This window comes from Mus caroli, unplaced genomic scaffold (assembly GCF_900094665.2).
Source record: "Mus caroli unplaced genomic scaffold, CAROLI_EIJ_v1.1 scaffold_15412_1, whole genome shotgun sequence".
Classification (NCBI taxonomy): domain Eukaryota; kingdom Metazoa; phylum Chordata; class Mammalia; order Rodentia; family Muridae; genus Mus; species Mus caroli.
Window position 1 is genome coordinate 14,025 of NW_018390480.1, and position 16,408 is coordinate 30,432.

Sequence of the window (16,408 nt, forward strand, 5' to 3'; positions counted from 1 at the left end):
TGTGTGTGTGTGTGTGTGTGTGTGTGTGTGTGTGTATCACCATATTGAATACGTATACAAAACTCTCTGATAAAGACAAATTATTAAAAATATACGTGTTAAAAAAAAACAAAAGAAATGATCTTTCATTGATCTAAGATAATTATTTGATTTTTGACATTTTTAACTATTTAAATGATACTTTTGGATTAAGATAACTATGGGTTTTTCTTTTCTTTTTTTCCTTTTTATTTTATTTTATTTTTTTTAACTAAGAAGGCATCTGAGTGCTTAAGAGAAGAATGGCTCTTAAGAAAGTGATGGTGATACCAAAGGAAGAATACTTATCACTTCTTGACTTTGATAATGAAGAAGATGACATAAATGTTNTGGAGGAGGCTCTTTCTGAGGGTATAGCATATCCAGTGTTGGGTATTGATTGTGTCCTGCAGTTCCTTAGACTTTTAGCTAGTCACCTGAAATGGAAGAAGTCTTTGCTAAGAGTCTTCATATACTTCATTTCTAATTTTACCTATATCTATATACTCCTATACCTGAGTTTTAGCAGCACATAAACCTTCTCTTGGCAATGTTGTCACAGTATGTTGAGAAACAATAACTTGCTATGGTTTTATCCCAGGAAAAGACCAGAACGTTGTTCCTATAATATGTTAGCAAAACATGAATTTATTTCATAAAATCTGCAAATAAATTATGTCATTTCTTTTTCTATTATATATTTTCTTTATTTACATTTCAAATGTTATCCCCTTTTCTAGTTTCCCCTCCAAAAATACCCTGACCTCTCCCCTCTCCCCCTGCTCCCCAACACACCCACTCCCATTTCCTGGCAAAGGCATTCTACAATACTGGGGCATAGGACCTTTACAGGACCAAGGGCCTCTCCTCCCATTGATGACCAACTAGGCCATTCTCTGCTACATGTGCACCTGGAGCCATAAGTCCCTCCATGTGTTTTCTTTGATTGGTGGTTTAGTCCCAGGGAACTCTGGGGGTAATGGTTAGTTCATACTGTTCTTCCTCCTAGGGGGCTGCAAACTCCTTAAGCTCCTTGGGTACTTTCTCTAGCTCCATCATTGGGGACCCTAGTGCTCAGTCCAATGGATGTTTGTGAGCATCTACTTCTGTATTTGCCAGGCACTGGCAGATCCTCTCAGGAGACATCTATATCAGTCTCTTGTCCCCAAGCTCTTGTTGGCANCTTCAATACTGTCTGTGTTTGGTGGTTGTTTATGGAATGGATCCCAGANTGAGGCAGTCTCTGGATTCCTTCAGTCTCAGCTCCAAACTTTGTCTCTGTAACTCCTTCCATGGGTATTTTTTCCCCAATCTAAGAAGGAACAACATATCCACACATTGGTCTTCTTTCTTCCTGAGTTTCATGGGTTTTGCAAATTTTATCTTGGCTATTCGGAGCTTCTGGGATAATATCCACTTATCAGTGAGTGCATATCATGTGTGTTCTTTTGTGATTGAGTTATCTCACTTAGGGAAGATATCATCCAGATCCATCCATTTGTCTAAGAATTTCATGAATTCATTGTTTTTAATAGCTGAGTAGTACTCCATTATGTAAATGTACCACATTTTCTGTATCCATTCCTCTGAATAGGGACATCTGTGTTCTTTTCGGCTTCTTGCTATTATAAATAAGGATGCCATGAACATAGTGAAGCATGTGTCCTTATTACAAGTGGCAACATCTTCTGGTTATATGCCCAAGAGGAGTATTATTTATCCAGTCTGTTATTCTATGTCTTTTTATTGGGAAATTTATTCCACTGATATTAAGAGGTCTTAAGGAAAAATCGTTGTTGCTTCATGTTATTTTTGATGTTAGAGTTGGAATTTTGTTCATGTTGCTATCTTCTTTTAGGTTTGGTGCAAGATTACTTTCTTGCTATTCTAGAGTGTAATTTCCCTCCTTGTATTGGAGTTTTCCCTTTATTATCCTTAGCATGACTGTATTTGTTGGAAGATAGTGTGTAAATTTGGTTTTGTCATAGAATAGCTTGGTTTCTCCATCTATGGTAAAAGAGTTTTGTTGGGTATAGTAGCCTAGGCTGGAATTTGTCCTCTCTTAGGGTCTGTATGACATCTGTCCTGGATCTTCTGGCTTTCATAGTCTCTGAGGAGAAGTTAGGTATAATTCTGATAGGTCTGCCTTTATATATTACTTGAACTTTTCCCCTTACTGCTTTTAATATTCTTCCTTCGTTTAGTGCATTTGTTGTTTTAGTTATTATGTGATGGCCAGAATTTCTTTTCTGGTCCAAATTATTTGGAGTTCTGTAGGCTTCGTTGTATGTTCGTGGGAATCTCTTTCCATAGGTTAGGGAAAATTTCTTCTAGAGCTTTGTTGAAGATATTCACTGGCCCTTTAATTTGGAAATCTTACCTCTCATCAATACCTATTATCCTTAAGTTTTGTTTTCTCCTTGTGTCCTGGATTTCCTGGATGTAATTATTTCATTTCTAAAAGCTGTTTCAAAAACTCACGTGGGCATTTTTTCCAGGGAAATGCAAATCGATAGTACTTTATTAACTATTGCTAATATAGCATACTTTCATATATTTCCATTTTCTATTGTCAATACAGTAAAGAGCCCAGCATTTGACAAAGATGAGAATATATCACCTCACATAAAAACAGATGAAGATATGTGGAAATATCTTCAAAAATTTTTGCTAGGTCAATAGAGTACTTCAAAAGTAGTGTTTGTGATCCCTTCACTGGAGAAGTAGATTCAGGAAGATCAGCAATTCAAGGTCAGAAGCAGATATATATTGAGCTAAAGCCCAGCTTGGTGTCATTGAGACCTTGTGATCACAAACACATAGCAACTAAAACAATAGGACTACCTGCATGAGATCTTCCCAGATATACACACAAACAAAAGGAGGAACATCATAAAAATAAGAGGAGGAACATCTGGGAAAAAGAAGGATCTCAGCAAGAGTGGGAGAGTTATGAAGAAAGGACTGTGGGGTGTACATGTATGAATTCTTAAAAGTAAATAATACAGGTTCACTTTGGTTTTCCACCATGTATTTTATATGCATATGACATTTGTTCCAAACCAAAAATTATACATGTATTATAAATAATTAAAGAAGTTTCTGTGTAGAGTTTTGTGTGTGCTAGGCAAATGCCCTTCCAGTCGACTATATTTCTACCTTTAATTTTTTTATTGCCCTTTCTTCACAGAGATGAACTAGACAGTATGTTGGATAAATCTGGAGGTATATGTTTTTGGAGATATTTGCCTGTTGTTTGAAGAGGCCAGAAGAGGGCATCAGATGTCTATAGACTCTATAGTATAGGGGGATAATTTTAGGTTTCACAGTAAATGTAGTTTTCTTAAAAACACATACAGGTGACTTCTCACCCAGCATTCAGACCTAAAGATTAGCTGAAGATGTAGCTCATTGGCACAGCATCATGTAAAAGCTATGAGTTTCATCTTCAGTGGCAAAAAAAAGAGACCAACCAATCCACCAAATTAACAAAAACCTAACAACAAGCCTAGCAAATGAAATGTTAGTTTGTCCAGTTTGCCCAATTAACTGCAAATTGTAAAGTGAGCAAGCAATCCAATTTGCTGTTGTAAAGAAACAAACAAAACCGGCACTAAGCATTTTAGGAGCCTAAACTTAGGCATGATTACAGAAATACAAAAAGAAAAAAAGAAAAAATAGAGACATTAGCTACAGCAACAGAACAAACCTCGCAGAGGGTCTAGAGAGATAGCTCTTTTGGTAAAGAGCTTACCTTGAAAGTATATGGACTTAAGGTGGGGGCCTAGAATCCACTTTAAAAATACAGGCTGCAGCCCAATGCTGAGTAGGTGGAGACAGCTTGCTGGCTACCCAGTCTAGTGGCATTGGTGAGCTGCAGATTCAGAGAGACCCTGTCTCAAGATATAAGTTGGGACAAGCAGTGGTGGCACATGCCTTTAATCCCAGCAGTTTAGAGGCAGAGGCAGGGGAATTTCTGTGTTTGAGGCCACCCTGGTCTACAGGGTGAGTTCCAGGACAACCAGGGCTAGACAGAGAAAGCCTGTCGCAAAAAACCCAAAAAAAAAAAAAATTAAATAAAACACAAAATAAAAAAAAAATAAGTAGGAATATAATTGAGAATACAGCAGATGTCTATTTCTGGCCTCCTTAAGCACACATATATTGAAATGTATACACATCATTTTTGCAGAAACTCTTTTTATGATTTACACAATCCATTAAAAGTATGTGGGTTTTGGGGGGTTTTGTTTTGTTTGTTTGTTTGTTTTTGCTTTTTCTGGAAATAGACAATATTAGGAAGTGTCATATTTTTATAATGTCTGCTGTATAGTAAAAATAAACACCTATCAAGAGAAATGATCCAGCGTACCTTAAAACACACACAGGACAGGGATGGAAAGATGGCTTAGAAATTAAGAGCACTTGTTGCTCTTGGAGAGAACCAAGGTTTAGTATCTAGGACCCACATAACGGCTCACAGCCGATTTTAATTCTATTTCCATGGGATTAGGCATCCTCTTCTAATTTCTACGAGCACCAGACATGCATGTTGTATAAATACAAACATGCAAAAACACGTTAGTTAAATAAATGAAACAATGTAGAATTACACACAACAGCCCCTTCAACTGAAACAAAGTACGAGAGTCTTTTGGGGGATTCAATTTATTTTAACTTTCGAGTTAGTATTGCAAACTTGGAAAATGGAAAGTCTCTGGGTAGTAGTGGCAGCTAAAATACTGCCTTTTTGCTGCTTCGATGACAGAAGACAGATATGGCCTCACCCACCCTTAGTACGCATGTGCAAACACGGCCAATCAGCAAGGGGCTTGGCTGAGACTGTTTTCCCGCTGTCCCAACTCTGTTACCCAGTATGCTTTGTGGTGGCCACCAAGCCGAGTCCTTGAGGAAGCGAAGTTCGTGAGGAAGCATGGTAGGGAGAAGTCTCTGTGGAGGGAGTCAGTGACCTGCTGAAAGATGGTTAATACTGGTTCAGGTGGGGGTCCGGGTGAGGTGAAGGTGCAGGGGCAGAGGTGTTACTTCGGGAGTAAGGAGAGGAGGTTACGCTCACTGGACTCGGGATGGTACTACTTCCGGGTTCACAATCGACTTTACCCCCGCTGCTTGTGGACGTTGTACATCGTGGTGCGGAGCCTAGTGCGCACCACGATGTACAACGTCCACAAGCAGTTTTATTGTGGGTCATATACTATCTTAGTTTACTTCTTGCTGTGCTGGTTTATTAGGATAACAGAACCTTTTTAATTTTTTATTTTTAAATTTTTGTTTGTTTTTTCGTTGTTGAAGATTGAACCCAGAGCTTCTTGCTGTAGCAGTAAAATATGTGTCCAGCCAGGCAGAACTTTATATTTTAGATTTGCTTTAGATTTGTATTGCGATGAAAAAGATTGAGGAGCTTGCTTGTGATAATAGCAACTATGAATTTATTTGGAGATTGAGATGCAGACATGCAGACACATTTGCTCAAATTTATCAAAAACCTAGCAGGAATGGGACCAAAATGCAGATCCTCCTATGATTAGATATAAACCCACTTGAAGTCACAGTTAAAGCCATCATAGTGTGTGTGTGTGTGTGTGTGTGTGTGTTTATGAGAGAGAGAGAGAGAGAGAGAGAGAGAGAGAGAGAGAGAGTTTTAAACTGAAAAATAACAAACTCTTAGTCCTTTATAGTGAGGAAGCCCAAAATACTTTATTCAACTTAAATAATTCTTTTTAAAAATGTGTACATATTAAAGTTTAGGTTATCAATGGCTATCTTTGAAACCAACTATTCTGTTCCATGTTTAAGGTCTTTAGTATTAAATCAGAGGGTAATAGAAATATGGTTTTATCTTTAAACCCTTCATGCAATTATGAAGTGCTGTTTTTAAAAAAATAATTTCTTAATGTTATTTTATATTTAATTTTATTAGTTTTAAGTGATTTTTTTTGGATTCAAATGGCTTGAAAAATTTCTTTTTATTCTTAATCAGAAAACGTAAGTTTCTTAGTGGAAAGGCAGCATTTTGAATAGTCTCTAGAGACACCAATGGAAAACTGGAACTTGTCAAGTGATGAACAGCAAGATGGGAGTGCTCCAGAATTGGACCTTATTGAAGGTACCAGATATCTAATGTTGGGCATTGATGTTACACTTCCTTTTTTTCTCAGTTATTCTAATTAGGCTTGTAATGGAGATCGAAAATCTCATACTGTATCTCTTGTATTTAATCACATGTAAATAAATAAATAGCTTAAAACATATTTTTAGATGACAATTAGACATTACTTGATTTTATTTAACTTCTAGACAAATCATAGATCTGCTTTAAAACCTAATGTTGGCACTATGCCTGTACGATCACAAAGTGTTTCATTAAAATTTGCAAAATAAAGTAATTGTTTTAATATCTTGTTTTATTACCAACCCAGTACAGAATCCAGTAACTCATGATGATGGGAATGCAAATCCTGAAGGAATAGTTGGAGATACAGGGTAATATGTTCAAACTTATTATTTCCTTCTTAGTGTAAGTACTTCCAGAAAAGTTTAATTGATTGTATAGCAAGTAATCTATATTAATAATTAGAATATGATATATATTATAAACAATATTTCCGTAAGATTAATCCTTAATTTGAATGGTTTTCTTGAAGGGTGTAATGCTGTGGATCCAACTCTCATCGTCCTGCTTTTAGCAAAAGCTGAGCCATCAAACTATATCCCTCAAATCCTTACTTTTTAAAACTTTAATTTCTTCACAGATCTCCAGTACAAAATATTCTGGGAAAATTTGAAGGTACATTTTTGGATATATAATTTGTTTATAACTACATAGTATTAACATAATTTATATATTAGGAAATATTAGTTAATATACTATATGACATCTGAATGACTTATTATGATTTATATATAGCATTATGTGAATATTTTTATTTTAATTATTTTTTATTTATTTATTTTTATTCAATATTATCTTTATTTACATTTTAAATATTAGCCCTTTTCTGGTTTCACCCCAGAAAAGCCCTATTCCATTAGCCCTCCCTGTGCTTCTATGAGAGTGTTCCCCCACCCACCCACTCCCACCTCCCCACCCTGGCATTTGCCTACACTGGGGCTTGGAGCCTTCACAGGACCAAAGACCTCTCCTCCCACCGATGTCTGACAAGACCATCCTCTGCTACATATGCAGCTGGAGCCATGGGTCCCCCCTCTTTGGTTGGTGGCTTAGTCCCTGGGTGCTTTAGGGGGTCTGGTTGGTTCATATTGTTGTTTTTCCTATAAGGTTGCAAACCCTTCAGCTCTTTCAGTCCTTCCTCTAACTCCTCCACTGGGGACCCCATGATCAGTCTGATGNTTGGCTGTGAGCATCAGCCTCTGTTCTTGCCAAGCTCTGGCAGAGCCTCTCAGGAGACAGCCAATTAGGCTCCTGTCAGCAAGCACTTGTTGGCATCCACAATAGTGACTGGGTTTGGTGTCTGTATATGGGATGGATCCACAGGTTGGACAGACTCTAGGTGGTCATTCCTTCAGTCTCTGCTCTGNACTTTGTCTCCATATTTCCTCCCAGGAGTATTTTGTTCCCCATTCTAAGAAGGACTAAAACACCCACACTTTCCTCTTCCTTCTTCTTGAGCTTCATGTGGTATGTGAATTACATTTTGGGTATTCTGAGCTTTTAGGCTAGTATCCACTTATCAGTGAGTGAATACCATGTTTGTTCTTTTGGAATTGTGTTACCTCACACAGGATGATATATTTTAGATCCATCCATTTGCCTGTGAATTTCATGAAGTCATTGTCTCTGTACCATTACCATACATTTTTATCACTATTTCTTTATAATACAGCTTGAGTTCGGGGATGATTCCCCATGAAGTTCTTTATTGTTGAAAACAGATTTTCGATATCCTGGATTTTGGATTGTTTTTACCAGAGTGTTATTGAGTATTTTTGCATCAATATTCATAAGTGAAATTGGTCTGAAGTTTCCTTTCTTCATTGGGTCTTTGTATGCTTTGGGTATAAGTGTAATTGTGGCTTTGTAGAACAAATTGAATAGTGTTCCTTCTCTTTTGATTTTGCATAATGGTTTGAAGAGTGTTGGTATTAGGTCTTCTTTGAAGGTCTGATAGAATTCTGTACTAAACCCATCAGGTCCTGGACGTTTTTTGATTGGGAGACTATTAATGACTGTTTCTATTTCTTTAAGGGTTATGGGAGTTTTTACAGGAATTATCTGATCCTCATTTAAATTGGATACCTGATATCTGTCTAGATAATTGTCCATTTCATCCAGATTTTCCAGTTTTGTTGAGTATAGGCTTTTGTAGTAGGATTTGATGATTTTTTTGGATTTCCTAAGTTTCTGTTGTTATGTCTCCCTTTTCATTTCTGGTTTTGTTAATTTGGGTACTGACTCTGTGCCCTCTCTTTAGTCCAGCTAAGGGTTTATCTATCCTGTTGATTTTCTCAAAGAACCAGCTCCTGGTTTGGTTGATTCTTTGTATAGTTCTTTTGGATTCCACTTGGTTGATTTTAACCCTGAGTTTGATTATTACCTGCCTTCTACTCCTCTTGGGTGAATTGGCTTCCATTTGTTTTAGAACTTTTATGTGTGCTGCCAGGCTGCTAGTGTATGCTCTCTCATTTCTTTTGCGAGGCACTCAGAACTATGAGTTTTCCTCTTAGGAATGCTTTCATTGTGTCCCATAAGTTTGGATATCTTGTAGCTTCATTTTCATTAAACTCTAAAAAGTCTTTAATTTCTTTCTTTATTTCTTCCTTGATGGAGTTATCATTGAGTAGATTGTTGTTCACCTTCCACATATATGAAGGTTTTCAATTATTTATATTATTATTGAAGATCAGCCTTATTCTGTGGTGACTTTATAGGATGGATGGGTTTGTATAAATATTTTTATATCTGTTGAAGCCTGTTTTGTGACCCATTATATATCAGTTTTGAAGAAGTCATCATGAGGTGGTGAGAAGAAGGAATATTCTTTTGGTTTAGGATAAAATGTTCTATAGATATCCATAGATATAGATCTCTGTTAAATCGATTTTTTCACAACTTCTGTTAGTTTCACAGTGTCTCTGTTTTGTTTATGTTTCCAGGATCTGTTCGTTGCTGAGAGTGGGGTGTTGAAGTCTCCCACTGTTATTATGTGGGGTACAGTATGTACTTTGAGCTTTAGTAAAGTTTCTTTTATGAATTTTGGTGCCCTTGTATTTGGAGCATAGATGTTCAGAATTGTGAGTTCATCTTTGTTGATTTATCCTTTGACAAGTATGAAGTGACATTCCTTATCCTTAAAAAATGATACTTTTGGTTGTAAGTTGATTTTATTTCATAGGAGAATAGGAAACTACAGCGTTATTCCTGGAAATATTTGCTTGGAAAAATTTTTCCAGCCTTTTAGTCTGAGGTAGTGTCTGTCTTTGTCACTGAGGTGGGTTTCCTGTATGCAGCAAAATCCTGGGTTCTCTTTATGTATCCAGTCTATTACTCTATGTCTTTTTACTGGAGAATTGAGTCCATTGATATTAAGAGATATTAAAGACCAGTGACTGTTGGGTATTTCCTGTTACCTTTGTTGTAAGAGGTGGTATTATGTTTGTGTGGCTATCTTCTTTGGGGTTTGTTGAAAGAAGAGTTCTTTCTTGCTTTTTCTATGGTGTAGTTTCCCTCCTTGTGTTGTATTTTTCCATCTTTTTTTTTTTTTTGAAGGGCTGCATTCTTGGAAAGATATTGTGTGAATTTGGTTTTGTCATGGAATACTTTGGTTTCTCCATCTATGGTAATTGAAAATTTGGCTGAGTATAGTAGCCTGGGCTGGCATTTGTGTTCTCTTAGTGTCTGTATAACATCTGTCCAGGCTCTTCTGGCTTTCACAGTCTCTGGTGAAAAATCTGGTGTAGTTCTGATAGGCTTGCCTTTCTATGTTACTTGACCTTTTTCCTTTACTGTTTTAGTATTCTATCTTTATTTAGTGCATTTGTTGTTTTGATTATTATGTGTCAGAAGGAATTTCTTTTCTGGTCCAGTCTATTTGGAGTTCTGTAGGCTTCTTGTATGTTAATGGGCATCTCTTTCTTTAGGTTTGGGAAGTTTTCTCCTATAATTTTGTTGAAGATATTTACTGGCCCTTTGACTTGTAAATCTTCTCTCTCTTCTATACCTATTATCCTTAGGTTTTTGTCTTCTCATTGTGTCCTGGATTTCCTGGATGTTTTGGTTAGGGGATTTTTGCATTTTGCATTTTCATTAACTGTTCTGTCAATGTTGACTATGGTATCTTTTGTACCTGAGATTCTCTATTCTATCTCTTCTTTTCTGTTGGAGATGCTTGCATCTATGTCTCCTAGGTTTTCTTTCTCCGGGTCCATCTCCCTTTGTCTTTTCTTTATTGTCTCTATTTCCATTTTTAGATCCTAGATGGGTTTTGTTCAATTCCTTCACCTGTTTGATTGTGTTTTCTTTAACTCTTTAAGGGATTTTTATGTTTCCTCTTTAAGGGCTTCTAGCTGTTTACCTGTGTTCTCCTGTATTTCTTTAAGGGAGGTATTTTTGTTCTTAAAGTCCTCTATCATCATCATGATATGTGATTTTGAATCTGAATCTTTCTTTTCCAATGTGTTGGGGTATCCAGGACTTGCTGAGGTGTCCAAACTGGGTTCTGATGATGCCAACTACTCTTGTTTTCTATTGCTTATATTATTGTGCTTACCTCTAGCCATCTCATTTTCTTTGGTGCTACCTTCCCTTGCTGTCTCTGTCTGAAGCCTGTCCCTCCTGTAATCCTGATTGTGTCAGAACTCATCAGAGTCCAGCTGTCTCTGGGATCCTGGGATCCTGGGATCCTGAGACTCTGGGTTTTTCTGAGCTCCTGGAAGACATGCTGCTCTTGGATCCTGAAATTCTGGTGTGACCAATCTCCTGAGATCCTGCTGTGTCAGAGCTCCTGGGAGTTAAGCTTTCTCTGGGTATTGAAAGATTTGGTAGGCTGCCAGGGCCCTAGGTTTTCTCTGGACACACGTGCAAGCTGCAATGAACCCGTGCCTCTGTCTGGGAGGGTGTTTTTGTTTCCCTGGTTCTTGTAGGGGTCTCAGATACACAAGGTGTTGGGAAAGATGTTGTGCCCTCAGCTGTGATCTTTTGTCAGAACTCCAGTGTTCCTGAGTGTGTCTGATCTCCTGGGAGTCAAGCTTCCTCTGTGATCCTGTGATCTTGGACATTTCAGAATACCTGGGAGTCTGTCTCCTTCTGGGTGTTTTAAGAGTGGGTGTAGAGCCAGCACCCCAGGTCTGCTCCAGGTGCAGGTTCAGAGTGGAAGGAATCCATGCCACTTGCCAAGCAAGGGTTCCTGTGTCCCTGCATCCTTGGGGACTCTGTTACTCCTGATGTTGGGGCCTTTCCTGTGATCCTGGGAGTGTTAGAGCATCTGAGAGTTGCACTTCCTCTGGGTGTTGTGGGACTAGATGCAGAGTCAGTACCCAAGATCTACTCATGACACAGACTCTTGCAAATATTTTTTATTTACCATCATGGACTTATTTTTTCCTGTGGTACAGAAAGTGAAAATGGTGCTTTTTGAACAGGTGTGACATTAATCAAACTTAATTTTTATTTTTTAATATGTTTGTGTCTGTGGTGCATATATACAAATGTGGAGGGCAGAGGAGGATGTTGGGTTTTGCTCTATTACTTTCCACCTTATTCCCTTAAGACAGGCTCTGTCACTGAACATGCAGCTAGACAAGCAGCCACCAAGTCCTAGGAATTCTCACTCTGCCTACCACAGTGCTGCTATTGTAGAAGCAACCATCCATGGTTGGTTTTCTAGATGGGTACTAGATTCAAATTTGCGAACCTCCTCCTTTCACAGTAAGCCCTCTTAACTACTGAGGCATCTTCATAACTGCTTTGAAGGGATTTTTTAGAGGAAAAAATAGATGTAAACATTTTTACAGTTCCATGTATTCAAAGCTAAGTGATAGGTATAAAAAATTCTGTACATGCAACAGTTTTTCATTGATCCAGTGTTAATTTTTTAATGTAAGCCTTATTACTTTTTAAAAATTTTATTTTATGGGTATGGTTGTTTGCTTGCATGTGTGTATGCGCACAACTTGTGTGTNTGGTACCTGAGGAGGCCAGATGAAGGCATTGAATCCCCTGTAACTGGAGTTATAGGTTGTGAGCCACCTTGTTGATGCTGGGAATCCAATCTCAGATCTCTGGAAGGTAACCAGTGCTTTTAAGTGCTGAGCCATCTCTCTACCCCCATGAAACAATATTATATTTAAGAAAAATAATATTTGGCTTTTTAAGGTTACACATTTGATCAAATCATTTTTATAACTGAAGGATTTGCTCTATTTGGAGGAGGCATAACAATCATNTAATAATCTGTGTTATATATTACTATATATGTTGAGAGTATTAAACATGTACACCATAATATAGCTTCATCCTAATTACTGAAAGCTAACTATCTATGCTAGAACGGTACTAAACATTTTCTGAAGTATTACAATTTTTATGAACTGCAGTAGTTACTGATGAGAACGTCCTACAAAAATGTTCAAGTGTTTTTGTAAAAGATATGTTCTGAAGTATAACTGACTATACTCTTAAAAATAACTTTATTAGATTTAAAAACCTTGGGGATTCTCGTTTGAAACATAGAATTTTAACATTTTCATCAATTTTTATGTATATAGGTGTTTTACCTGTACGTATGTCTTTGAGTCATATACATATGTACCTGGTGCCTACAGAATTTAGAACAGGGCATCACATCTACTGGAACTGGAGTTGCAGATGTTTGTGAATATCATGTAGGTGCTAGGAATCAAACCCAGGTCTTATGAAAGAGCAGCCACTCTTAACTACTGATCCTTCTCTCCAGGTATCCTCTTGGTTTTCTTTTGTTGGGGAGGGGTGGATTTTTTTGTGACAGGGTCTCATTATGTAGCTCTGGCTTTCCTGGAACTCACTATCTCGACCAGGCTAACCTGGAACTCACAGAGATCTGCCTGCCTCCACCTCCATAGTACTAGGATTAAAATTGTGAACCAATATGCTTAGCTGTCCTCTTATTTTAAATCGAATATTTTAAATAATGAGTTCTAGCAATTACACAGTCGAGTGTGTTCTTTCAGTTGCATCATCTTTTATAGATTTATAAAAGAATTAGCCTTTATTAAAGTGATTCCCCAGGAAGAAATTCAAGCCCACCTTTGATCCTTTGTTTTGTGCATTTGTTCTTTTGACAGCTGTTATTGAAGTATAAAATTATTTCCTTACAGAAATCAAAATTTGGATAAGATTAGATATTTATTATCCAAAATACATGGAAGTGGAATTTTCTGTGTTGTGGAACATTTCTGTAGACTTTACTGGTTGAACATCCTTCATCTGAAAATACAAAACCCTAAGTATTCTAAAGTATGAAGCATGTTGGTGATATCTNTCAATTTAATTTTAAGTTTCCTTGGCATTACTGGATGAATTTTATCTATCTTTATGTTTACTTGAATACATGTAATCAACTAAAGTTTCTTCAACATGACACTCTGTTTTTAATATAGGTGACATTAACAAGATGCTTCACAAAAAGAGAAAACGCATGGAAACTTATATCAAAGATTCTTTCAAAGAGAGCAACCAGAAATTAGAACAACTTTGGAAAACGAACAAATGGGAGAGGTAGGATTGTTAGTTTTGTAGGGTCACATCTGTATCATTTTAAAAATTACATGTGGCTGAAGTTTAAAAAAAAAAAGTCATGTTTGAGCCTTTAATAAAAATGTGTGGCTTTGATTTTGTCTGAGAATTTAACCCTATAACTCCATGCCTTCAAGGAAAAATAAATTTAATTCTTAGATATCTGTGAAAATGTTTCTACTTTAAGTAACTGTTAATGAGATTTTAAAATTTGATTTACATTCATTTTGGAAAAACAGAAGTCTTGTGCAAAGTCTTAGAAATGTAATTTGTGGTTTATTATGTTTAACAATATGGAAAAGGATCAATTATATATGCAGGCAATTTGTATATTTTAATTGACTTATGTTTTGCACTAAGTCTTAACTGAGTCAATATAGGAAATATAAATTAGACCTTATTTTGGTAGAAAATAATGACAAAACTACTTTGAAATACAATTAATTTTCTTAAAAAAGAGATACATATATATTAAAACCTTTAATTTTGAAAAGCTAAAACATAAAAGAAGACTTCTCTGATAATGGGAAAAAATCTATAATGATTTCCCATTAGATAATTTAATACTGCTGTTTTTCTTTTTATAGTATGAAATGTTCAATTTAATTGGTTTTGAGTGTTCTTTTTCATATTGGTATGAAATGTGACTGCTTTCATTACTTTGCTTTACAGAAAGAAGATCAACAACAAATTTTGTGAGCAGTATATAACTACATTTCAGAAGTTTGATATGGATATACAGAAATTCAATGAAGAACAAGATAAATCAGTGGTTGGTATCATAACTAACTTTATAATTAACCTAGCATAACTAAGTATCAAGTAGGAATGGAGAAACTAGCCTGGTGTTGGGCATATGAAACTAAATTAAGTTTCATTATCTATCTATCCTTGGTTCTGTTCTAGTCCTACTGAATTGTAAACCAGAGAAGAATGATCACATACTATATCAATAAAAACCCTAGGTGTTTTATGGTAGACCAGATCATAAATTTTCAAGAGGCAGACTTTTGCTGAAAGATGAAGATAGGATTACCAGTTTCTGCAAAAAGAATCACAATATGTCAGCCTCAGGTACAGTTGAAAGGAGAGAGAAAGCTTCCTTACTGGTGTCATCTGGACTGTGTTGCTAATATTAGAAAACCAAATCAAACTGGTATATCAGTTCTTACAGTCCTAAACTTAGTACAAATTTAGTAACAACAGTGGATGGAAACAACCTTTCTCAACAGCCCTGGCAGAATATTCCTGTGGAAGGATATCACCAAACTATCTTAGATCATCTCTCCATTACTGTACCAATGACTGTAGTCATCACATGGTTTCCAAGTAAGATCTGAGATGATGACCATATTAACTACTTTTTTATTTGATTGGTTAATAGTTTGGGAAGTATTAAATTTGAAAGGAACAGGAGATCCATTCCTGCCTGGGAAGGCATTGAGGAAGCTGCCATTATGAGTCAGTTCAGGAAAGAGATGGGGACTAAAGATAAAAAATAAATAAATACTCCAATTGAAGGCAATTTTTAAACCTTGAACTCTGGATGAAATTTCAAGGGGAAGTGATCATCCATGTAAATGAGGAGTCTAAAGACAGACCCCCAGAGTACTTCAATATTTGTAATTCTGCATGGGGCAAGGGGGGGTGAGAGGTAACCAGTAAGGGAAGAGAACAATTGGTAGAAAGAATACTACCATGAGTGAAGGAAAACTTATAAGGAAGAAAAGATCACTAACTGTGTCACATGCTGCTAATGGGCCAAATAGGATAGGTTTGCAGGACTAGAAGATGGTTTAGTTGTAATCTTTCTCCTGTGTAGTCATGGAGACCTGACCTTACATTCCCTGCATAGGCATGCACGCACACACCAACAACAACAACACTACCACCACCACCACGAACAACAACAACAACAAACTAGCAAAACTAAAAACAAACCACCGCAACAATAAAAGTTGGTGTGGTGGTGAGCATTTTAGAACCACCATACTCAGGTTTAGTTCAGAGATAAGATGATTCCCAGAGCTTCCTAGCCACCAGGTGTAGCCTAATGGATGAGCTCTAGGTTCAGTCAGATCCTGTCTCCCAAACAGTAGGGTGCAACCAAAGAAGACACCCAATATTAATCCTTTGTCTCCATATGTATGCACGTGTACGTTTTTTAAAGGAAAACTACACAAAGTGGAGGTCATTGTACTTAATCAGGATGATTTGAGTGGAAATGTGAGGTTAAACTGATGACAATAAATAAAGGACAAAATAGGAATGTAGTAGCCCAAGGAGAAAAGGTGTAAAGAGCTTGTCTTAATTTTTTTTAATGCAAATTACCATGGTTGTGTGCCAACCTAAAGAATACAAAGAAAAATTTATATAACTACCTCCTGTGTTAATTGAGATTGGAACCTAGAGAAAACCAGTCTACCACTAAACTTTGTTCCCAGACATCTGTTTACACTTTAATTTGAGGTAGGATGACTTAAAGTGATCAAGACTTGTGATCATGATCTTGTGATCATTGTAACTCAAACTTTATAAAAGTTAGTTTTATAGGCATTACANTGACAGCCAGCTAGAGTCATACATTTAAAATAACAGTTACGAGAAAAGCACCGGGGCAGCTGGGGCGCAGGGTCGGCTGAC

At 36.8% G+C, this 16,408-nt stretch overlaps 1 pseudogene; it reads left to right on the forward strand.

Annotated features, from left to right (window-relative positions):
* The first annotated feature begins 281 nt into the window (after window positions 1-281).
* LOC110288669 lies at window positions 282-14,537 on the forward strand (annotated as a pseudogene).
* Window positions 14,538-16,408: the final 1,871 nt, after the last annotated feature.